A 20,980-nucleotide genomic window follows, 5' to 3' on the forward strand; every position below is an offset into this window, starting at 1 on the left:
AAATTACTTTGTTCATACCTACCCCTTTCCTCTCCAAGGAGAAAGCTAAGTCTTGAGGGTGGTTCGTTTGCTCAGTAAGAGTTTAAGCGACCAGTAATTAACTTGGCCCCACAGAGTAGCTCAAAGTCTGAAATCCATTAAAACTGACTCAAAAACATGTTCTATTGTGAAAACGTACAGCAAAAGAATACAGATTAGAACCAACTCTGGAGATGCACATTACTCAAACTTTGGTAGGCAGACACACTTTAATAACTTTCATAACTCATGCCAATCAAAACTTATTTAGCGATATTTTATCCAAAGTTCAAAACCAGTTTAAACATTACCGATTTTACACTTCTGCTAAAATAGGGAACATTTCGTTTTTGATTCTCAATTGAATTGTAGGTCAGTACAGGACATGACCAATTTATTCTGTCTGTAATTCACCCACAGTGCTGCCAGTGTGCAAATGCTAGTCTCTAACGCCAGCTGTGCAGCAGCAGATCTTAATGTAAAAAATGGGCTACCCACAGTGAGTTAGGCTCCGTTATAACCTCTCACCCATTGCAGAGATCAAAAAGCTATAGGTACATAAACAAAACATTTTTTTTAAAAAAGTTTCACAGGTCAGAATCTTTGTCCCTACAGATGTGTATTTAATCCAATGGCTCTACCTTCTCATCACTCTCCCATCTATCCGCTGAAATTAATTCTTTAAACTGAATGAAGTAAATACTGATCTTGATATTTTGGTTGAGAATAAACAACTCTTTTCCATATAGTATGGTAATTGTACAATATCTTTCCACTCATTGTCAAAAGACAATATCCAGTAAACTCTTTTATACACCACTTGAAGAAAGGTGCTTGTTTTCCCAAATGCCATAGCCAACGCAGTCATGATATGTGCCCAAATTCAGCTATTTGTACTGCAGGAGGATATCTAACATTTTATAATAGCCCCAGGCCCCACATTCTGCTGATGACCATGGATCAAATCATGCTTATTATGTGGTAAATTGCTCCTCCTGATTAATTCCATATTCATTAATTTTATGTGCTAATGCCAGTGTCTCTCAATCCTTGAACAGTAAATCTATCCATCCAGTCTTTACTCAACTACCCTCTCTGTCACATAACCATGAGTAGTCATGGAAAACCACCTGATTCCTCAATGAAAAAATGAAGCTTGAGACTTGTTGTATTTCTTTTCCCTGCAACCTGGCATACTGAAATGAAGGGAAGATTTTTTGGTCTAGCTTTAGTCATATGGGGTCCAGTTCAGCGATCAGGAACTTGAGACCACGCCATGCACTGTTTAATACATCACATATTACCTATTACAGTGCTAATGACATGCTAAATAACATTGATGACATCACAGATGATGCCAGGTTAAATCCATTATGTTCTGACGGACATTGTCACCTAACTATAATGTGCTTTTAACTTTTGTGATTTTTCTGTGAATTTCTAGTTTTTATTTAACACAAGTTATGGTTGTTTTTCTATATCTAGCTACAGCATCACCGTAACATTTTTTTCAATGAATTTCAGGTTTTGTTTACTAACATATACATGATATTTCCCTACCTTACTATAACATAATTTTTAACATTTGGGCTTTTTAGTGAATTTTGAGTTTTTTTTTTTAACGTAAAGTAAGATTGAATTAGCATACTGATCTATAAAGTCAGTAATGTTCAGTTGTTTTTAGTGAATTTTCAGTAGTGACATATATTCTCAAATTGTTGACCTTCTGGAGGTACTGTGGTACTCCTACAAGTCTCATTGAGCCAATGAGTGGGTCTCACAGGAGTCTAGTGTGTGTTTACATCCTCTTGCGGGTCCCACCAGAGTACTGTGGGATCTGTAAAAAAAAAAAAACATGTTTTCATGTAAGAATGGCTTTATGTTAACTTTTTGTCGTACACAATTATTGAGGATACATTATGTTTTTTTTTGTCAACTTCTGGCATTTTTGGAAGAGATGGAACCGCTGAGCCTAAATATGGTACCACAATACCTATGACAGAAAATGAAAGACATCTGATTGGTTGAAAAATGCTGCATTATATTTACAGGGATGTCCAACACTTTCAACATCATTCGGAGTTAGCACCTGGGTGTAGCCACATTCAGTGCAGTGCCCTGGCTCTTATTTGTTTTTTTTGTCGGGGTTTTCAACAAAAAAATAACATCTGGTGAGCAGAGACCTGAGAACCTGGATGAGGAGCAGGAGTAGGCAAAAAGGACCACATCAGATCCATCATGTGGCAGTTTTATTTGAATCTCTCTCAGAGAGAAGAAGGAATTTGCCAAGACAGTGATGTGCTGCAATTATTTCAGGGGGCTATTGGCAAGGAGTACTCCTTTGTTACGTCTGCAATGAAAAAGCACTTAAGGACTCGGCATAGCAGACATCTAGCTCATGCTGAGAAGAGACACTGTGTTGTAGAGGCAGACTGATGTCAACATTCCATATACCAATATTGTAATCTACTGCAGCAAGAGTTACAAAATTGTCATTGTAGGACATTCAAGCAAGTTGGTGTCAAATCATCAATGCCAGGAGAAGAAATCATTTTATCTTTTTTAAAGCTCCAAGTTCAGATGATCTCTTTTTTTAAAGTCGAATCCCAAAAAATTAGAAGAAAACTCCAAAGAAAAAAGAAAACTTAAAAACAGAAGAAAAAGATATTTTTTGAACTGGCCCTTTGTGGCAGTGGGTTAAGTGCAGGCAAGATCCTGTGCCCAACCCTTGTCGTGGGTCCATTTTAGTCTTGTTCTGTCACATATATTTTAGCTTAGCTGAGGACTGCTGCCTGTGCCCTTTTACCCAGATTACATGCTATGTTTCCATTTATTTACTTTATTCATTTTAGAATAGCCTGCTTTCAGCTGTAGTATTTCATTTTTATAATCAGTTGTCATTTAGCAAACACGTTATTATCATTGTTATGGATGACGTTTTTTCATTGTGTTTCTTGCCCCAGGGTTCACAGAACACAATGAGAACGGCACAAGATTATGTTTGGTGCCACAAGGCTGCCTAAACAACCTAACACTTAGGCACATGTTCATGTCAGGCCTACATTGCAGAACAAAACATCTTTACTTATATAAACAACATGTTGGCCAATGGTCGTAAGAGGGGTCCTCCTGCCCAAGAATTTCCATTGATGCTGCACACCATTTTGCATTCAACCTTACCCTAGTCTCTACAGCCAGATCAGGAGTCGGAGGGCAGACCCTTGTGCCAAAGTAACGGGGGTGGGTGCGTCTCTCATAGACTCACCACAGACAGATTGGGCTAACACTACAATGCTCTCGCTACAAGCTAGAGATTAGACGTTAGGTAGGAGTCATTAATCAATGTTCATTGCAATATGATAGGGTTGTGTATATTTACTTCACTGATTTTCACAATCCTAATTTTATTATGTCTCATCCTCATTATTGTAGCTTGTGTATTTTATCTTGGATTGTATTCTTTTCAATAAATCTATTGAAAACAATCCTGCATCTCCTTTTTTGCCTGCGTGTGTGTCTATGAGACTCTTTGCTGATGAGAGAAAAGGATATAACCCATTCACCGCTACTCCCCTGAGAAGTCACTAGAGTGTCAAGCAGTGGACTGCCACAAAGCACCTTTATCCTTTGTGTCTGGATGAGGTACTGCTAGAAAGCCGATAGGGTTGGGCTGAAAGTTGCCAGGTGTGGGAGAGACTCAGTCACCCACAAGTGGTAGGGCTGCTGCCCCAAGTCCAGCAGTCTTGTGGAAGCACAACAGTCACACAGCACCCTCTGTGGGTCGCTAATCCCATTGCCGCACATGGCCTTCAGCCCTACTCAGGGGCGGGTTGGCTACTAAGCCTCATCGACAGCCACACTCTGTGCCCAACATTCCGCAGGAAGCCAACCTTCCATTGATGGCCACCCCCAACGGTCATATAATCCCTCACTGACACCCATTCCACACTGATGTACTTCCATAGAACCATTGGACAAGTGGCACAGTGTAAGCAACACTTTTTAATGCTTTCTAGGTCCCCGCTGGAATACCGCAGGACCATGCGGGCACCGCACAGAAACCCATCATACTCCCGTGGGTTATCACAGGAGGCTTCACTAGCTCTCACAGGAGTTCCACGTGACCCAGGACACAATTTTTTGTTTATTTTGGTCTTTGGGATAGGGAATCAGGGTACTTCTACCCTGCCTAACTGTACCGTATTTTTGGGAATTGGGGATCCAGTCCACACATCCTATAAGGGTTACTACAAAATCCCTGTTTGAGTTGTGGCCAACTAATCATGTCACCCAGTCCAGTGACCAAGATATTTAATGGTAAATAAGCCCAAGCATCCAATCAAATCATTCTGTTTTTTTAATTTGCAGTACCACATGAGTACCATGGCATGCCTGTAGGACTAACTGTCCAGATATCACTATATTTTAAACATTAGTTTCTCCAAAATGACGGAAATGATTTAGAAGAAATCACAAAAGCTATCCTTTTGAGTAAAGATCTAGCTTTCTGACACATTTTGTGTAAATCTGTTCAGTCATTTTTCTGTGTCACTTCCCAAAATATCTATGGGAAATTACATAGGAAAAACAAGATTTAGCTCCCCTACCTCTTTTTCTCAGCTCCCACGTAACAGATCATCCTGAAACTTTCCAGGGAGCAGCTGAGGTGAGTGAACTTATTTTTGGGAACTTTTGGAAAGATTTGTAAAAAGCCACTAAAGTTATTAGGAACAAATCTCTCTTAATATGGAAACTCTAATTCTAACTTAAAAGATTTAGAGGAAATCACAAAAGCTACACTTTCTTAGTAAAGAGCTAGCTTTCTGCCAGATTTGGTGTAAATCTGTTCAGTCATTTTTCTGTGTCACTTTCCAAAATGCCTTTGTGAAATTACATGAGAAAACATGATTTAGCCCCCCACCTCTTTTTCTCAGCCCCCACTTAACAGCTAATCCTGAAACTTTCCAAGAGGCAACCGAGGTGAGTGAACTAATTTTTGGGAATGTGTTGGGAAGATTCATAAAAAGGCACTAAAGCTATTGGCAAAAAATCACTCTTAATATGGAAACTCTAACCTAACTATAACTTGATATATTCACTGAAAACCAAAGGTAACAGTGACGCTATAGTTAGGTATGGTAATGCTGTCACACTTTACATTTAACAACACTTAGAAATTCACTGAAAAAACAAAGTTTAAAGTGACATTATAGTCAGATGAAAATGTTGGTTTGAAAGAAACATTTTAAACAAAAAAAAACACACTGAAATTCACCGGGCACAGTGAACTCAAGAAACTATAATTGGTACCCTTGCCATACACTGTTTATGACTTGGATTTCAACACTAATGACATGTTCCCTGACATACCATGCACAGTGTTGTCATCAATTATATCAGTTTAGTTGCCATCAGTAATGTTATCAATGATGTCACTGAACATATAATGAATTATGTAATATGTGGGATCATAAACAGTGCATGGTGAGGGTGCAAGATATAATTATAGAGCTGGGAGCTTGTGCCTGCAGCCTGCGATGGAGTAGCAGAGCAGCGCGCCGCAATTTAAGGTAAGTGGTTTTTCTTTTTTTAATTAAATTAATGTTTATTGACCCCTCTCCCCCCTCCGCATGCCACCCCGCCCCTTCCGTGCCCCGTGAGCCGTGACCCACAACCCATGCTACCACTGAGAGTCAAGTGCTGAAGGGATAGTGCTTGGCCCAATTACTCAGGGCCCATACTAAGTTGGGCCCCAGGATGTGTGTGGTAACCCCTGCTTGCCCCATGGCCCTCCTAAAGAGGTTCTGACGTGCCAAAGTAAAAGGGCGCACAATACCCTAAATATATCCTTGTTAAAGTATTTAAAACTTAGTTCAGGTGTGTAACTTTAATTTTTTTTCAGGGCTGAAGACATTTATAAATTGGCCCTCATGGAGCACCGACCACCCTTTATAGTGTACTCTAGAAAATGTGAGCTATTCTGCATTCCATTTGCTAAGATGTGTTGCCCCTGATTTAGATACACAGATCAATTTCTTCTTTTGTTGAAGTTTAACAGATACTTAGATGTTTCTATGATAATAGGCATGCTACATTTTCTCCCGGTTTCTCTGAACTTGGTCAAGGTGTTTCATTAGGGAGGCCACAAATCTCAGAACCATGGGCCACGTGTACAAAATGTAGGAATTGTGATTTCCTAATTATGATTTTTACTGAATGGCAATTAGAAAATACCAATTTATAATGTAAGAAAATGTATTGTAGGAAAACTTAATATTGAGGTAAGTTCCAATTTGTGACCATTAGGATTGACAGCCATCACCGGGATGGTGGCCTACTGGGGTCAGCAGATCACCATGTCTGGGATTGCTTTTTCATAAAGCAATCTTTTTTTTTTTTTTTAAATAAAAAATGCAGCCCGTTTTTCTTAAAGAAAAACAGGATGTGTTTGAATAAAGAAAATAAAACTTTGAAGTTTCATTTTTTGAGAGCAGTCAGTGGTCTTTGAGACCACTGCCAGTTCTTCAAAAATATTTGTTTTCCATTGTAAAAGGGGAAGTGATCCCGTGGGGACCTTTTCCCATTTGCAAATGGGTTACCACCTCCTTCAACTAGTCCGTAAAATATGAATGTTTTGTGACTGTAATTTGGCCACAAAACATTCATACATGTTCAGATTCGGTATTTGGAAGGGACGCCCTAAACATGCTTCTTCCGAATACCGAATCACAAACACAAATTGTGATTCAGTAACGTATTACTGCGGTTGGAAATTACTGATTGGCCATCTCTGACTGTAAAAATGGTTCTGTTTTTGCACCGGGTATGCGATGTAACCTTGACATTTCTAGGAATTGTGCAACATGCAACAAGTCTGTACAGCGCAAAGGCTAGTTACAATAATTCACAGAAATCCAGCTGCAGTAAATTTCATAAGGCAAGATTTTCTTGTGCAAATTTGTGAGACTAGCTGTGAATGCAGAGATGTAGTGTTGTAAGATACAGCGTAGCTCCATCTCTACATTCACAGATGCAACGTGCTGGTATTGCAGTTCGTCTATACTGTATGGCTAAGTGTTGCAGTGTCAAAATAAAAAAATAAAAGTGTCACACTGCAAAGTGGCCTTACTGGGAACATGCAGAGGGTCCAGGACTCCGCTGTCTGCTCTCTGCTACCTACAGATGTCATTCACAGAGCACTGCTTTCACCATGGGAATGGTTACCAACTGTCTTTGCATGTGGTAATCTTTCAATGCTTCGTGATACCAAGTACAACAATATTTATATTGTGAGTTGCAATGTCAGTATTCATGTGATTAAATGTCCAAAAAGTTATGTTGAAAGTTGCATGAAAGTTAATATTCTATATTCATCTCGCCATATATGTTGTCTTCTGATGCGCTGTATTTATTTGACAGAATAACGTGTCTCAGCCCGGTAAAAACGAAAAGCTGCTGCTGGACATATTTGACTGGCAAGATCAATTTTCAAAATGCTTTATAAAAAACAGGACAGCCTTTTCATTGCGATTGACATTTAAAAATGTTGACTCTTCTGGGCAAGAGAGAATGTTTTACTAGTACGAATTCCTCACTTTGTGTCAAGAACTGAACTTATTCCGAAGACACATTGTGTATCCTCAAAGAAGAAAGCCAAAAATGAATATGGGTGAGATTGCAGGCTTTTCTACACACTGCCAAGACACTGTTGCTTGCAGCGGCTATAGCTTTACGTGAAAAAGCAGTATATTAATTCTGATGAAATTAATAACGTATGTTTACCTGCTAAGCAGGTAGTAAACTACTTCTATTAGGAAGTTTGCAATGATTACCTTATGTTTTATACTTCACTCATCTGATTTCTTATGCACATTTTGGACAATGTTGATATGTAATGGAAGTGTGGTGATGGAACCAGAGTTGTACCCAAGATTCTGTTGAAAATGTAAAAATGACGAAGGACTATGCATTTTCCAATGAAAGTGGGAAACAGCACAAGCTAACTTTGGTGGTGTAACAGCTGAAGAAAAGTATATTCCTTTTCACTGACACAGGGTATGTTGCAGATAGGGCAAGCCGAAAAGTACCAACATCACATCATAAATAAATTAAAAAAAGACTCCAAGGCCAATTACTCATAAGGGCTCCCTTTCAGCTCGGATGTCAGTATCACAATTCATGCAACACTTATTGGATAATGCCCCAAGGATGTCAGATGACCATGATCCACCTCATGAAAATAGACACCACTCTGCCATTTTCCAATCATCTTCTGTTGAAAGCCAATGGGAGCTGGAAAAGCGATTTGTTGTGCTCAAGGGTCAACAGCAGCAGGGTGATAGATAATAGGAACACATGGAATGAGAAAGCACAAGGGAATGGGAAGGACCTCTGAAATGAAATAATAAAGGCAGCATTCTTTATCCTTAAACCCAGGAACTATAAAGTCATGACAACCTAAAAAGAAATATTTAAAAAATGAATGATTCAGCAAGAAAGCACAGTTGTAAATCACTCACAAATAGCAGAAGACTTACAGAAGCACCGGAAGTATTTAAGTGCCAAATGAGGACACAAAGAAAATAAATACGGTACACTGACAGGAAGTCAAATTATTTTTTTCTGAATCGTATTATACTCTGAAAAATCGACACATGGGGTGTAATTTAGAACATTATATTCGGATCTTTTGTAAATACATTGAAGATATCCTCTTCGTAAAGGTGCTAAAAGGTAAGCAAACTACATTAATGTCCTTGGTTTTATGTGAACATTTGTAAGAATACCGATATCATATAGCTGGTTTTGGGAACAGAAATGCACCACTAGCCTGTAGCGTATGTACATATCCTTCTGAAATATGAGAGTTTATGCAGATAGAATATGAAAACCTCATCAAAGTTTTATTTTGAGAGTATCAACAAAAGTAACAACTTTGAAAGTGTAACTAATATTTTTTATAAATAATACATAACAACATTCACTTTTTTATTTTATTTTTATTTTGGGTACTTATTAAAACACAAAACGTATAAAAATAGTCGTTCTTTCGGTACAATCCTAAAATGCATCTCATTATAAAACCTAGCTTCAGATATTAAATAAAATCTATATTATACAATAATCACAATTCTGAGCAGTTAAGGCTCTGGTTATGGTGGTATGTCTGTAGATGTAACCAAGAACTGATACAGTGTTCAACCAACAGACAAAAGCACAAATCACAAATTTAGAGCTGGAGCTACCCGTGAGGCCTTGGATTCCGACTCAGTGTCAATTGACAGGGCGTTCTAAGGATGTGCAACTCAGGCAGAAAAACCTTTACTACCGCTTTAGTTTATTTTCTAGTACATGATCTCCATCAAAGATAGAAATGCTTGCACAAGTATGTCCTGTTCAAATGTTGGCACTGCATATTTACAAAAACTGCACAGTGCAGAATCAGTTTTTACATGAGAAGATTTTATACATATGCCAAAGTGTGTTTTGCAGGACTTTGCTGCTGACTCCCTCATGGATTTTCAGGCGCTTGCTGTTAATTAGACCCCTGGATATTAATTTTCAGCTCTTACTGTAGCGAGCAATCATGGTGAGCTAATAGACACAATAACTTCATTGCAAATTTCAAAATACATGCGTATATGCTTGCATGTATCACTTGTGCCAGCCTGGTCTTAATTCCTATGCATGTGTGAAGTGGGTTTGTGCAAATGCAGCACATTCCTGGAGAATCAGAAATAAAATATAGGTTCCTTCTCCAACACCACACCCGTGCCCACATTACACCCACATTTTGTTGGAGGTGCACCTCTTGTCACATCTCAAAGACTTACAACCACTAAACCATGGTGTATTTGCAACATCAGGTGATATAGGATTGTGACTTCATCAAAACTGGCAGAGTGACACCAAAGTGCATTCTGAAGTGGGTTTAGGTGTGTGTAAACAGTAGCCAACATGCCACAAATTGTTTCTGTTCCTGTATCTCACCTTGACTTTATAGATATTGTCTTTGGTTTGCTGGGTGCATTGCCTACCCTACTGAATACACCATTACATTTGAATTTACCAATTGTCAATTTATCCCTGCTACCACATACTTTTTGTCAGGACTCTCAATGTGCATCTTTTTCTAGGCGTGGCTGTAAGAACTTTATTAAGCTGCAAACAGTAGTTTCAAAATGCAAACTTATTTAGTAAGTTAGTTTTCCATAGTCAAGAGAGTTTTAATAGTTTTGAAGAATTTATTTAAATTAATTGATCTAATTTTATTAATGAAGTATAAAGTTACAGAAACATGCATGAAGAGTGTCCTGAATCTTTCCCTACTCTGTCTGTCTCTGTCTTACAGAATTTAATAAGTTGGAATAATACTGTCTTGTAGCCTGGGAAAATTAGAAAAGAACATTCAGGGGGTCATTCCGACCCTGGCGGTAAAAACCGCCAGGGCCGGGGACCGTGGATGCACCGCCAACAGGATGGCGGTGCATCCTTGGGCATTCTGACCGCGGCGGTACAGCCGCGGTCAGAAATGGGAAACCGGCGGTGTCCCGCCAGTTAACCGCCACCCTAGGGAATCCTTCATGGCGGCGCTGCAGGCAGCGCCGCCATGGGGATTCCGACCCCCTTACCGCCAGCCTGGCTCTGGCGGTTTTGACCGCCAGAACCTGGCTGGCGGCAACGGGTGTCGTGGGGCCCCTGGAGGCCCCTGCAGTGCCCATGCCAATGGCATGGGCACTGCAGGGGCCCCCTAACAGGGCCCCACCAAGATTTTCAATGTCTACCAAGCAGACACTGAAAATCGCGACGGGTGCAACTGCACCCGTTGCACCCCTTCCACTCCGCCGGCTCCATTCGGAGCCAGCATCCTCATGGAAGGGGGTTTCCCGCTGGGCTGGAGGGCGGCCTTCTGGCGGTCGCCCACCAGCCCAGCGGGAAACTCAGAATTACCGCAGCGGTCTTTTGACCGCGCAGCGGTATTCTGGCGGCGGGACTTTGGCGGGCGGTGGAGAATGACCCCCTCAGTGTGTTACATTAACTACAGTTCTCATGTTTATCTATCTCATGTGGTTACAGCTATTACTCTATTCTGAAACAATTTATCAACTCTCAGCCTCAATACAATATCTGCAGCAAAATGAATAACTGTTAGGTAATAGCTCTGAAGCAGGGTGGTTCTCATAAGGTTTTCTTCACTCAAACCTGCTCTCGTTGGCTAATGTGGTCAGCTTAGTGCTGTCACTTTACAATATTGCCTCTGTCTTTCTATAGCCAATGTTCTCTAATCACTTGTGGCTCAGAGGTCTGACAGGAACTGCGGAAGAAGAAGTTAAGGTCAATGTGGTCATCTCGCACTCTCTATCTTCTTGCACTCTTCTCAAATCCCTGCTCTATCTCTAGGACATCTTTTATAATTAAATTGATTGATACATTGATTAACAAAGTTATACATTTCTTGAGATTGTGTAGAATTTGCAGTAGGGATTTGATACTCATACTTCCTTTCTCATGCATTCCTTCACTTCTGCAAGAGCAAATTTACATAGATAAGTGCAACGCCTACCTAATTCCCATTATTCATGCAATGTAGTATTTCAATCACACAAGCAATTGTTATTTTCTAAATACTTACCAGTGCATACCAAAGCAGTTTAGTAAGTGGGTAGGGGTGTAAGTAATAGTATTTTTATTGTTTTAAGAGAAGTTGTGTAGCATCTTTCAACCTAAGAAGAGGTTATAGAAGAACATTTTACAGAAATATGTGCTAGCCTAGCGAGATCTGCAAATCATGCAACACATGTTACATAAAGTTCAGAGCATGGTTTAAACGTTTATGCAACAATAGTTTCTGGACCTAGCAATCATTCTCATGTTAGTAATTAGTAATTACATTTTAATTTTCTATTGGGGCCCTATCAATCCCCTCAGTGATGGTTTGGAACCATCATAAACTACTTCAATGATTCATTCTTCAATTATTTCAGATTATTGTCTTATTCGCTTTAGCTTTTCTTTTTCTTTCAATCTCTTATATTCTTCTCTCTTTCACTCATTTCAAAATACTTTTCATTTTCATTTTCCTTTTTAATTTGTTTTCTCTGTGTAAATTAGTACTCTTATTATTTGTCAGACTCAATAAAGAGTTATGATATATATTATTACTGGTATAATTGGAATTAGTATATAGCTATGGATTCCACCTCCTATTCCCTTTAACCTTGTCCTACTTTAGCAAACCCTTTAGAGATACTTTCAGCTATAGTTGGAGTGTCCATTGGTTTCAAATCTAATTTCAAGTCAGCAATGTTACTTGCATATGCCTCTATCCTTTTACTTTCATCAGGAATATAACTGCAACAATTTTAAATTCTTAACATTTTACAAACTCCACCCTTACCAGCCAAAAGAATGTCTAAAGCATATTTATTTTGCAAAACCATTGATATAACCCAACAAGCTCAGTTTTTTTCTAGCAATATAGCTCCAGATGTACTTGCAGCAAATATATGTACTACTGTGTATAGCTTTCTTATCTGTTCATCATTTAATACTACTCCCACAGCAAGAATGATTGTCCCAAATATGTCTCTCACCATTCATGTCCCTTCATTCACACTTCTCATATATCCTCTACATGCAGGAGTCATTTTCAGTGCATCTGAAGAATCTACATGATACATTTTGGGAAAGAATAATGCTAAATTACGTAGTCCCTCCCAAAATGCGGGTAATTTGAAATAAGCGTTAGTTCCACAAATAAAATACACTCCTGGTATAGGTGGATCATCCGCTTGCAACATTTTAACTTCACCTCCTAATAACTCAAATGTATGTTTACACCTGTTGTTTACCACTAGTATTTTCTTCTCCTGTATTTGTTGTTTATACAAACATATCCTTCCAGCCAATCTCTCCTCTAACCTTAGTTTAGGTACAGTTATCTTTTTCCTGAATTCATCTTCGTCTCTCTTCCACACATTCTTTTGCTCATAATTCCTATTGTTCTCAGCCTTTGTAAGTCTTTCATTTCTTTCTTATAACATTTGGATGAGAATTTGCTCTTGTTTACTCATTTTACATGTTAAATTTATCCCATGTGCTTTAACTGTATTTACAGGAAAATAGGGTCCAAAATAGTGCCAAGCTGTCTCCATTAGCTTAGCCTTTGGTGTAAGTTCATGTCTTTCATTAATGGTATTTAGAAAGCACCACATCATCATTTCAAAAATAATATTCAAAATGTCACAATCTATATACTAAATGAAGCAATATACTGCAGTATGTGGCATAAGTGATGGGCATGTGATATTATGAAACTTGTTCATCTGCAGAAGAAGGCATGTGAGCATAAACAAAGCAAACCTTAACATCTAAAGCCCTAGTGTATTTTTGCACGAATCTAGAATAAACATTCATTGCATAATCATCCTTCATATAGTCTACAAAGGATGTTTTCAGTTGGTCTTCATCTATTGTGTAATGATGTGTTACACTCTGTAAGAAAGATTTAATCTTCTCAGTTTAAGGTGTGAAATAAATCACTAGAACAATAGCTATAGCTATTAATAACATCAATATAAGAAAAATCCCATGGAATATCTTAACTCTAGTTCTAGTTACAGTACACATGCTTTATCTACTATCAGATCTACTACCAAATTTAATTCTGATAATAATAGCAACAAAATATATATGTAGTAAATAATAATACATATATTTTTTCAAATCTCCTTACTTGTTTAAGTTTAGTCAGTCAGTAAAGCTTTCTATATTTCTTTGTTAGTACAAACTCTCATTAGATAATCCCTGAATCTACTCTATGTTTTTCTCAACTGTTATCTCTAAATTTCTTCTTCTTAATCTCAACTGTAGGTACATTTCTTATTACTTCTACTTATTTTTCATTATGTTCATTCAGTGTCTTTTGCAATTTCAAATCTCTTGTTTTCTTTCCAGAGTATCTTTCTCTGTTTCAGGGAGGTTCTGATAGGTCTTTGCTCCAGACAAGTATGTCAGAGATGGATATGTTCAGTATTTGTCCCAAACCATTAGTCCATTCAGGTGATGAATATCTTCATGCTTTTTTTGACCTTCTGAGTATGTCTGATGTTTCTTCTGTTTCACTAGCACCACTTGATTATTCCTCTTTTTGGTAGTTTTCTGCTAGATCTCATTTATTGTACTTTCGTTGTTGTGGGTGATTCCAGAATTTGTATGATATTCTGGGTCTTCAAGTTCCCTTGATGCTTCTGTGTTTCCCTCCGAATCTTGGTCTCCGACAATTACAGTTTGTACCTCATAGTTGTCACCACTCTGTGAAATGTCTGGCAAATGGACCACTACACCTGTTAGAGTTTCCTCACCCCAATTTTCTCTTTGCTGATTCTGATCACTGTTTTATTCTCATGCAAAGTTTGGTGGCACGTACACCAAATCTCTAGACTCTATTTCTTCTTCTGGATGTTTTGTCTTCTAATTGTGTGAGGCATGAACCAAGTTAGAAATTCCAGCACACTTTACTGCAGTGTTCATGATCAGAATTACCTGAAAGGGGCCTTTCCAGCAGGGCTCTAAACAGGTTTTTCCCACATGATTCTTAATGTAGGTCCAGGATTTAGATTGTGGCACTGTTCTTGGCTTGGTTTCTTGGTTACAAATTCAACCATACGAGACGTAGAACGTGCCACATCAGCCATACGTTTGCAGTAGTCTACTACCATGTCCTCTGTTATATTCACAAGCACATTTGCTGGGACTGCAGATAATCTCAATAATCTCATGGCTCTCCCCATCAACACTTCATGGGGGACAACCCAGTTTTCTGATCTGGTGTGTTTCACAGACTCATTAAGAATAAAGGTAAAGCATCTGGGCATTTTAATGATGTTGATGCACACACATACTTTGGCCAATCTTGATTTATTTGTACCATTCATTTGCTCAGCTATTCTGGAAGCTTCTGGACGGTAGCTGCAATGACTTTTCTTATTGATTCTAAATGATGCACATAACATTTTTATAATCTCAATATTAAAGTGAGTATTCCAGAGAAACAGGCATATTGTACCTTGGTATCAGTTTTCTTAGTAGTAATTTAGCCACTGTGAGATTGTCATTTTTTCTTGTTGGATATGCCTCTACCCACATGGAATAGATGCCAACAATCACCAAGATGTACCTTAGCCCATTGCAAGGTGGCATTTCAATTAAATCCATCTGCATCCTATTGAAAGGTCCTCCTGATTTGCCTACATGACTCAGTGTAACATGTGTTCTTTTACACACATTCATTTGTTGACACACAACACGCCTGTTGCAAACCACTTGGGTTTGTGCTCTAAACCTTGGGTTATACTAATACATTTTGGATGTTTCAATCATGGCATTCCTACCCAAAAGTGCCTGCCATGTAGATGTCATGTCATTCTTGTAAGTAGAATGTCTGGCAATATTGATTTTCAATAAAACCCGAACATTATTGTCATCAATCCCACATCCTGCCTTGATCGAACCTTGTTTTTCTTCAATCAGTGCATTCTCTTGCATGCGTCTCAATTCATCCCAATTGTCTGCAGTTCTCAGAATCATTGCAAAAAGTCTCCCTTCCTGGCTTCTAGTCATGTATGATCCATTTTAATTGCATGAAATAGTTGCACAGTACTGTGCCACTACATCAGCATACCTGATGCCAATTGTGACATAGCTATAGTTGCTCCTATGTGCCGCAGATCTTATAACAGCTATTTCTATGGCTTCTTCTAAAGCCTCTGATAGATTGTTCACCTGTTGCCCATTTCTGATAGGCATTCCAGCAGAGGTCATGAAACCTTACTGTGACCACAATTGCCCATAGTCATGGACAACACCAAACCCATATTGACTGTCTGTAAAAATTGCCACCCTTACTCCATTTGTTCCTTTGCAGGCTCTAGTAAGAGCAATTCATTCTGCAAATTGAGCCAATGTAATTTCTTGCAACCATGATGCTTCAACTATTTCTTGAATAGTGCAGACCGCATAGGCTGCTCTTAAGCACCCTTCATTTGTTCTCAAGCATGAGTCATCCACAAAAAGGATATAATCTGGGTTAATCGATGGTTCATCTTTTATGTTTGGTCTGGGTTTTGTGCACAAATCTGTGACATCAAGGCAATAATTTTCATAATGATCTGGCTCATTTTCATCAGGTATTGGCAATAGTGTGCTGGGATTTAAACCATGACATATTTTAAACACCACATTGTTTCAAGACAATGGCCCTCATTAAGAACATTGGTGACTGAGACCGCCATGCCGGATGGTGGTAGTAATGACCGCCACTGGCATGGCGGTCTCAGCCACCAAATAATGAAGGCTGTGTGGACCACCACAGGTGGCCTTCCACCACCGCCAGGCTACCGCCGACAGGCAGCCTGACTATGGTGGAAATCATTATCCGACATGATTCGTTTTCCTCCAGCCTTTCCCTGGCGGGTTGCCTCGCCAGTGAAAGGCTGGGTTGAAGGGGTGCTCCGGGGCCCCCATGCAGTGCCCAGTCGCCCAGGCCACTGCCTGATTTACGGGCAGTGATCTGCGTTGCACAGTGGCATTGACGGCGGCTCCATGTAGAGCTGTCGCAATGTCCCGGCCCTTCATTCTGCTGGGCTGGGGGGCGGAAAAAATGTTTCCGCCAGCCGGCCCAGCAGAATGTTGTTTATTCGGTCGGTGGGGTTTTGAGGGGGCTGGCGGTCAGTGTAATGACCACCAGCATGGACACTGCGGTAAATAACACCGTTTTCATAATGACCCCCAATATCTGTTGCTCATATTTGGTGAGTCACGAATTCATAAGGTGCTATGTTTTAGTTTTGATTAGTAACACCTCAACCGAATGCTGGACCATAACAGTCAAAGGAAATCTCATCACACTATTTTCACACTTCTAAAGATTGGCGTTCAACGCAGCTACCTCTTTCAAGCACCGAGGCAAAGTGGCCACCACAGGATCAACAGTCACAGAGAAGTATGTAATTGGTCTTTTGCAACTTCCATGAATTTGGTTTAACACTGAGAGAGCACATCCTTCTCTCTCACTGCAGAACAGAATAAATTATTTAGTACTATCTGGAATTCCCGATACAGGTGTGCGGCCGAGACTTTCTCTCAACTCCAGGAATACTTTCATGCATTCGATGCCCCATGGAATTAGGTCCTTATTAACTTTATAAATTATCCTTAGTAAAGGTTTTGCCACCAGGGAAAAGTTGGGTGTCCACTGTCTACAGTAGCCAGTCATTCCAATAAATATTCTGAACTCTTTCTGTGTTTTTGGAGTGTTCATTTTTTAAATCATTTCATTTCTGTCATTGGACACCATCCTTGTCCCTTCCTCAATTATGTGTCCCAAGTATTGCACTTCCTTTTGACAATATTGCAGCTTTTGTTGTGACACTTTATGGCCATTCTCAGCTACATGGTTTAGCAATGCTATAGAATTTTTCTGACATTTTTCTTCAGTACTGGATCAAAATAGAATATCCTGGCAGTTTCATCTAGATTTTTCTTTACAATCTCATTAAAAAGTCATGAGCTCTCCGGATACCCCTGTGGGGCACAACACCACATAATTACCTTTCTCTTGGAACACAAGATAATAAGAACTGACTATCTTCGTGTAACTGTATGGACAAAGACACACAGCAGAGGTTAATCACAGTGAACCACTCAGCTGTACAGGGTATCTAGTAAAACATGGTGGCTAGATTCAGAACCACATGACAACATGGGATTTTCTAAAATCTTGCAATGTTCTGTATTTGCCATTGTGTTGATGTAATCCCATGATTGGTGAGTTGAATGGAGTACCAATAAGTTCTTTTAATATTCCTTTCTCTGACATTTCATTTTTCAGGGGCATACTTCCTGCTATTGCTTCTGATATCATTGGGTAAAAGGGTGTTCTTGGGAAAATCGTATATGGCTTGACTTTTACTTATACTGATTGTTAGAAATGGGGTATTTGGTTGGCAGTCAGGTTACCCCCTGTCCAAGCAAGGACCCTCACTCTAGTCAGGGTAAGTCACACACAATCCAAATTATCCTGTGCCCACCCTCTGGTAGCTTGGCACTAAGCAGTCAGGGTTAACTTAGAAGGCAATGTGTAAAGTATTTGTGCAATAAATCATGTAATAACACAGTATAACACCACAAAAATACACCACACAGTGTTTAAAAAAATATATGTTTACCTGGATAAATGCAGGTCGAAACGATCAAGAATTAATAAGTACACATTGAATTACCACTGTAAAAATGATATAAAGTGTCTATAGGCTTTAAAAACCAACAAGTGTCTCTTGCAAGCACAAAGTACCTGGTTTGCTTTCAAATTCTCCACAAGGGACTGCAGAGGAGGAGATGCATGGAAAACGGGGAGGTGTGCGTCGATTTTTTGGCACACACAGACGATGCACTGGTGAGTCTTCACACAGGGCAGGCTTTGCGTCGATTTCCGGAGTGTAGACTGGGATCTTTTTTGGGTTGAGGGGTTTTCAGTCACCCCAGGGACGATGCATTGAAATCCTGGGCGTGCAAGACAAAGTCAAGAAGGCTGTGTCGATCCGGTGGGTGATGCATGGAAATTTCTACTGCACGGCAGGCGCTGCATCGATTCCTCTTAGGAAGTCGGGCTGTGTGGTTCCAGCTCGGGTTTGCATCGATCCAGTGGGCTGTGCATCAAAGTTTCAGTTGCAACGCTGCCGCTGTGTTGATCTTCTCTTGCGAAGTCGGGCTGCGTCGATCTGGTTCGACGTGCGGTGATTTGCTCACCGTGATGCAGGCTGTTCATTGTTTCTTGCAGGCTGTGCATCAACATTTTCACTGCACCAGGAGTTCTTTTGTAGGATGAAGTCTTTTTGGTCCTGAGACTTCGAGGAACAGGAGACAAGGTCTATCCAAGCCCTTGGAGAACACTTCTTTGTAGAGCCAGAGGGCAGCAAGGCAGCAGGGCAACAACAGTCCTTTGCAGAAAAGCAGCAGTCAGGTGAGTCGTTTGGGCAGCCAGGCAGTTCCTCTTGACAGGTTGCAGGTTCAGGTCTAGAAGCGTTTGAGTTGGTAGGGTCAGAGACCCTGCTTAAATACCCAAATGTGCCTTTGAAGTGGGGGAGATTTCAAAGAGTGGCTTAGAAGTGCACAAGGTCCCCTTTCAGTTCCATGCTGTCTGCCAGGGTCCCTGTAGGGGGTGTGGCAGTCCTTTGTGTGAGGGCAGGCTACTGTCATTTGACCTGTAAGTATCAGACCCTCCACCCTGCCAGCCCAGGAAGACCCACTCAAAATGCAGATGTGTGCAAGTGTGACTGAGCATCCTGTGTTTGGGGTTTGTCTGAGTGGAATGCACAAGGGAGCATTCAACTAACCCAGCCAGACGTGGATTGTAAGGCACATAAGGATTTAAGTGCAGAGAAATACTCACTTTCTAAAAGTGGCATTTATATAATAGTAATATTAGATCCAACTTCGCCACTCAGCATGATTTTGTATTACCATTCTGGCCAAACTAAATATGACCTTGTTTCTCCTTTCAAATCTGAATCTACCAATCAAACAGTATACGAGGGTAGCCCTAATGTTAGCCTATGAAAGGAGCAGGCCTCACATCAGTGTAAAACGAATTTAGGAGTTTTACCCTACCAGGACATGTAAACTGCACAGGTACATGTCCTGCCCTTTAGCTACACAGCACCCTGCCCTATGGGTTACCTAGGGCCTACCTTATGGGTGACGTATATGTAGAAAAAGGGGAGTTTAAGGCTTGGAAAGTACTTTTAAATGCCAGGTCGAAGTGGCAGTGAAACTGCACACACAGGCCTTGCAATGGCAGGCCTGAGGCATGGTTAAGAGGCTACTTATGTGGGTGTCACAATCAGTGTAGCAGGCCCACTAGTAGCATTTGATCTACAGGCCCTGGGCACATGTAGTGCACTTTACAAGTAGATTAAATAAGCCAATTGGGTATAAACCAATGTCAACATGTTTTAAGGGAGAGAGCATATGCACTTTAGCACTCGTTAGAGTCCTAAAACCTGCAAAAACTGTGTCCAAAAAGTGGAGGGAGGCAGGCAAAAAGTTAGGGGTGACCACCCTAAGGCTGTCAGGTCTTACACTGGTTCAACTCCTTTCATTAGTCCAATTTCTGTTCCAGTAATGTCCCCGGCATCTGCCTTCACCATTTCAATCAAATCTTTAGGCAAGTGATTTAATATCAGTATTGGAAAAAATTCTGCCGTTTCTCTCAAGTCTCAACTGATTCCCACATCTTTGTGATTGTGAATTTGGAACATGACTCCATCCGGAGTACAACTGATCATGCAATTTAACTTGCCCAATAAATCCCTTCCCAACAGGATAACAGGACTTGAAGCTTACACCACAAACTGATGTTTGTCTCTGAAAGATACTATCCTTACAAGAACCTCTCCTGAAATTGGATTAGTAACCAGTTTATTTGCAACACCCACTACTTGTATTATTTTTCCCGAGAAGGGTAGTTCTGGTACTTCGCTGTTCTCACAGTGGAAAGGGTAGCCCCAGTGTCTATTAAAAACACTACCGAATGGCCATTTACAATTCCTTCTAAATATGGTCCACTCTGGTCTACCTCTAAAATTGCCCCAAGCATGCAATCTGCTTGCCATCTTAGGCACTGTCATTACGATATGCCAAAATTCAGTGCCTCACTTTTATCAAACAGAATTGTGATACTAATGATATTGATTTAGGATTCTGAGTCACATTTTGTATCATTTTAGGTTTTGATTAAATTGGGCTCGGTTTATAACAGGCTAAATTGCAGGGGCTTGTGGCACAGGTAATCATTTGATTCTGATTGAGTATAGGGGCTTGCACCTGTCTCATGGAACATTTGATAGTTGGGCCTGAGTCATCTCTTGCATTTGATTACCTTGACTCTTATCAGGATTAAATA

At 40.0% G+C, this 20,980-nt stretch overlaps 1 protein-coding gene across 6 annotated transcripts in view; it reads left to right on the plus strand.

The window, feature by feature from the left end:
• JAKMIP3 (Janus kinase and microtubule interacting protein 3) overlaps window positions 1–20,980 on the plus strand; it is a 698,412-nt gene that overhangs the window by 620,581 nt on the left and 56,851 nt on the right. For 2 of the 6 annotated variants that reach the window (XM_069239747.1, XM_069239746.1), the window contains one exon: window positions 7,438–8,477. The gene's annotated coding sequence lies outside the window, so the exon portion shown is untranslated. Of the gene's footprint in view, window positions 1–7,437; window positions 8,752–20,980 lie in introns of those variants that run through there. The other 4 variants (XR_011204932.1, XM_069239745.1, XM_069239748.1 and 1 more) reach the window with 4 other exon arrangements.

This window comes from Pleurodeles waltl, chromosome 6 (genome assembly GCF_031143425.1).
Source record: "Pleurodeles waltl isolate 20211129_DDA chromosome 6, aPleWal1.hap1.20221129, whole genome shotgun sequence".
In the NCBI taxonomy this organism is placed as follows: domain Eukaryota; kingdom Metazoa; phylum Chordata; class Amphibia; order Caudata; family Salamandridae; genus Pleurodeles; species Pleurodeles waltl.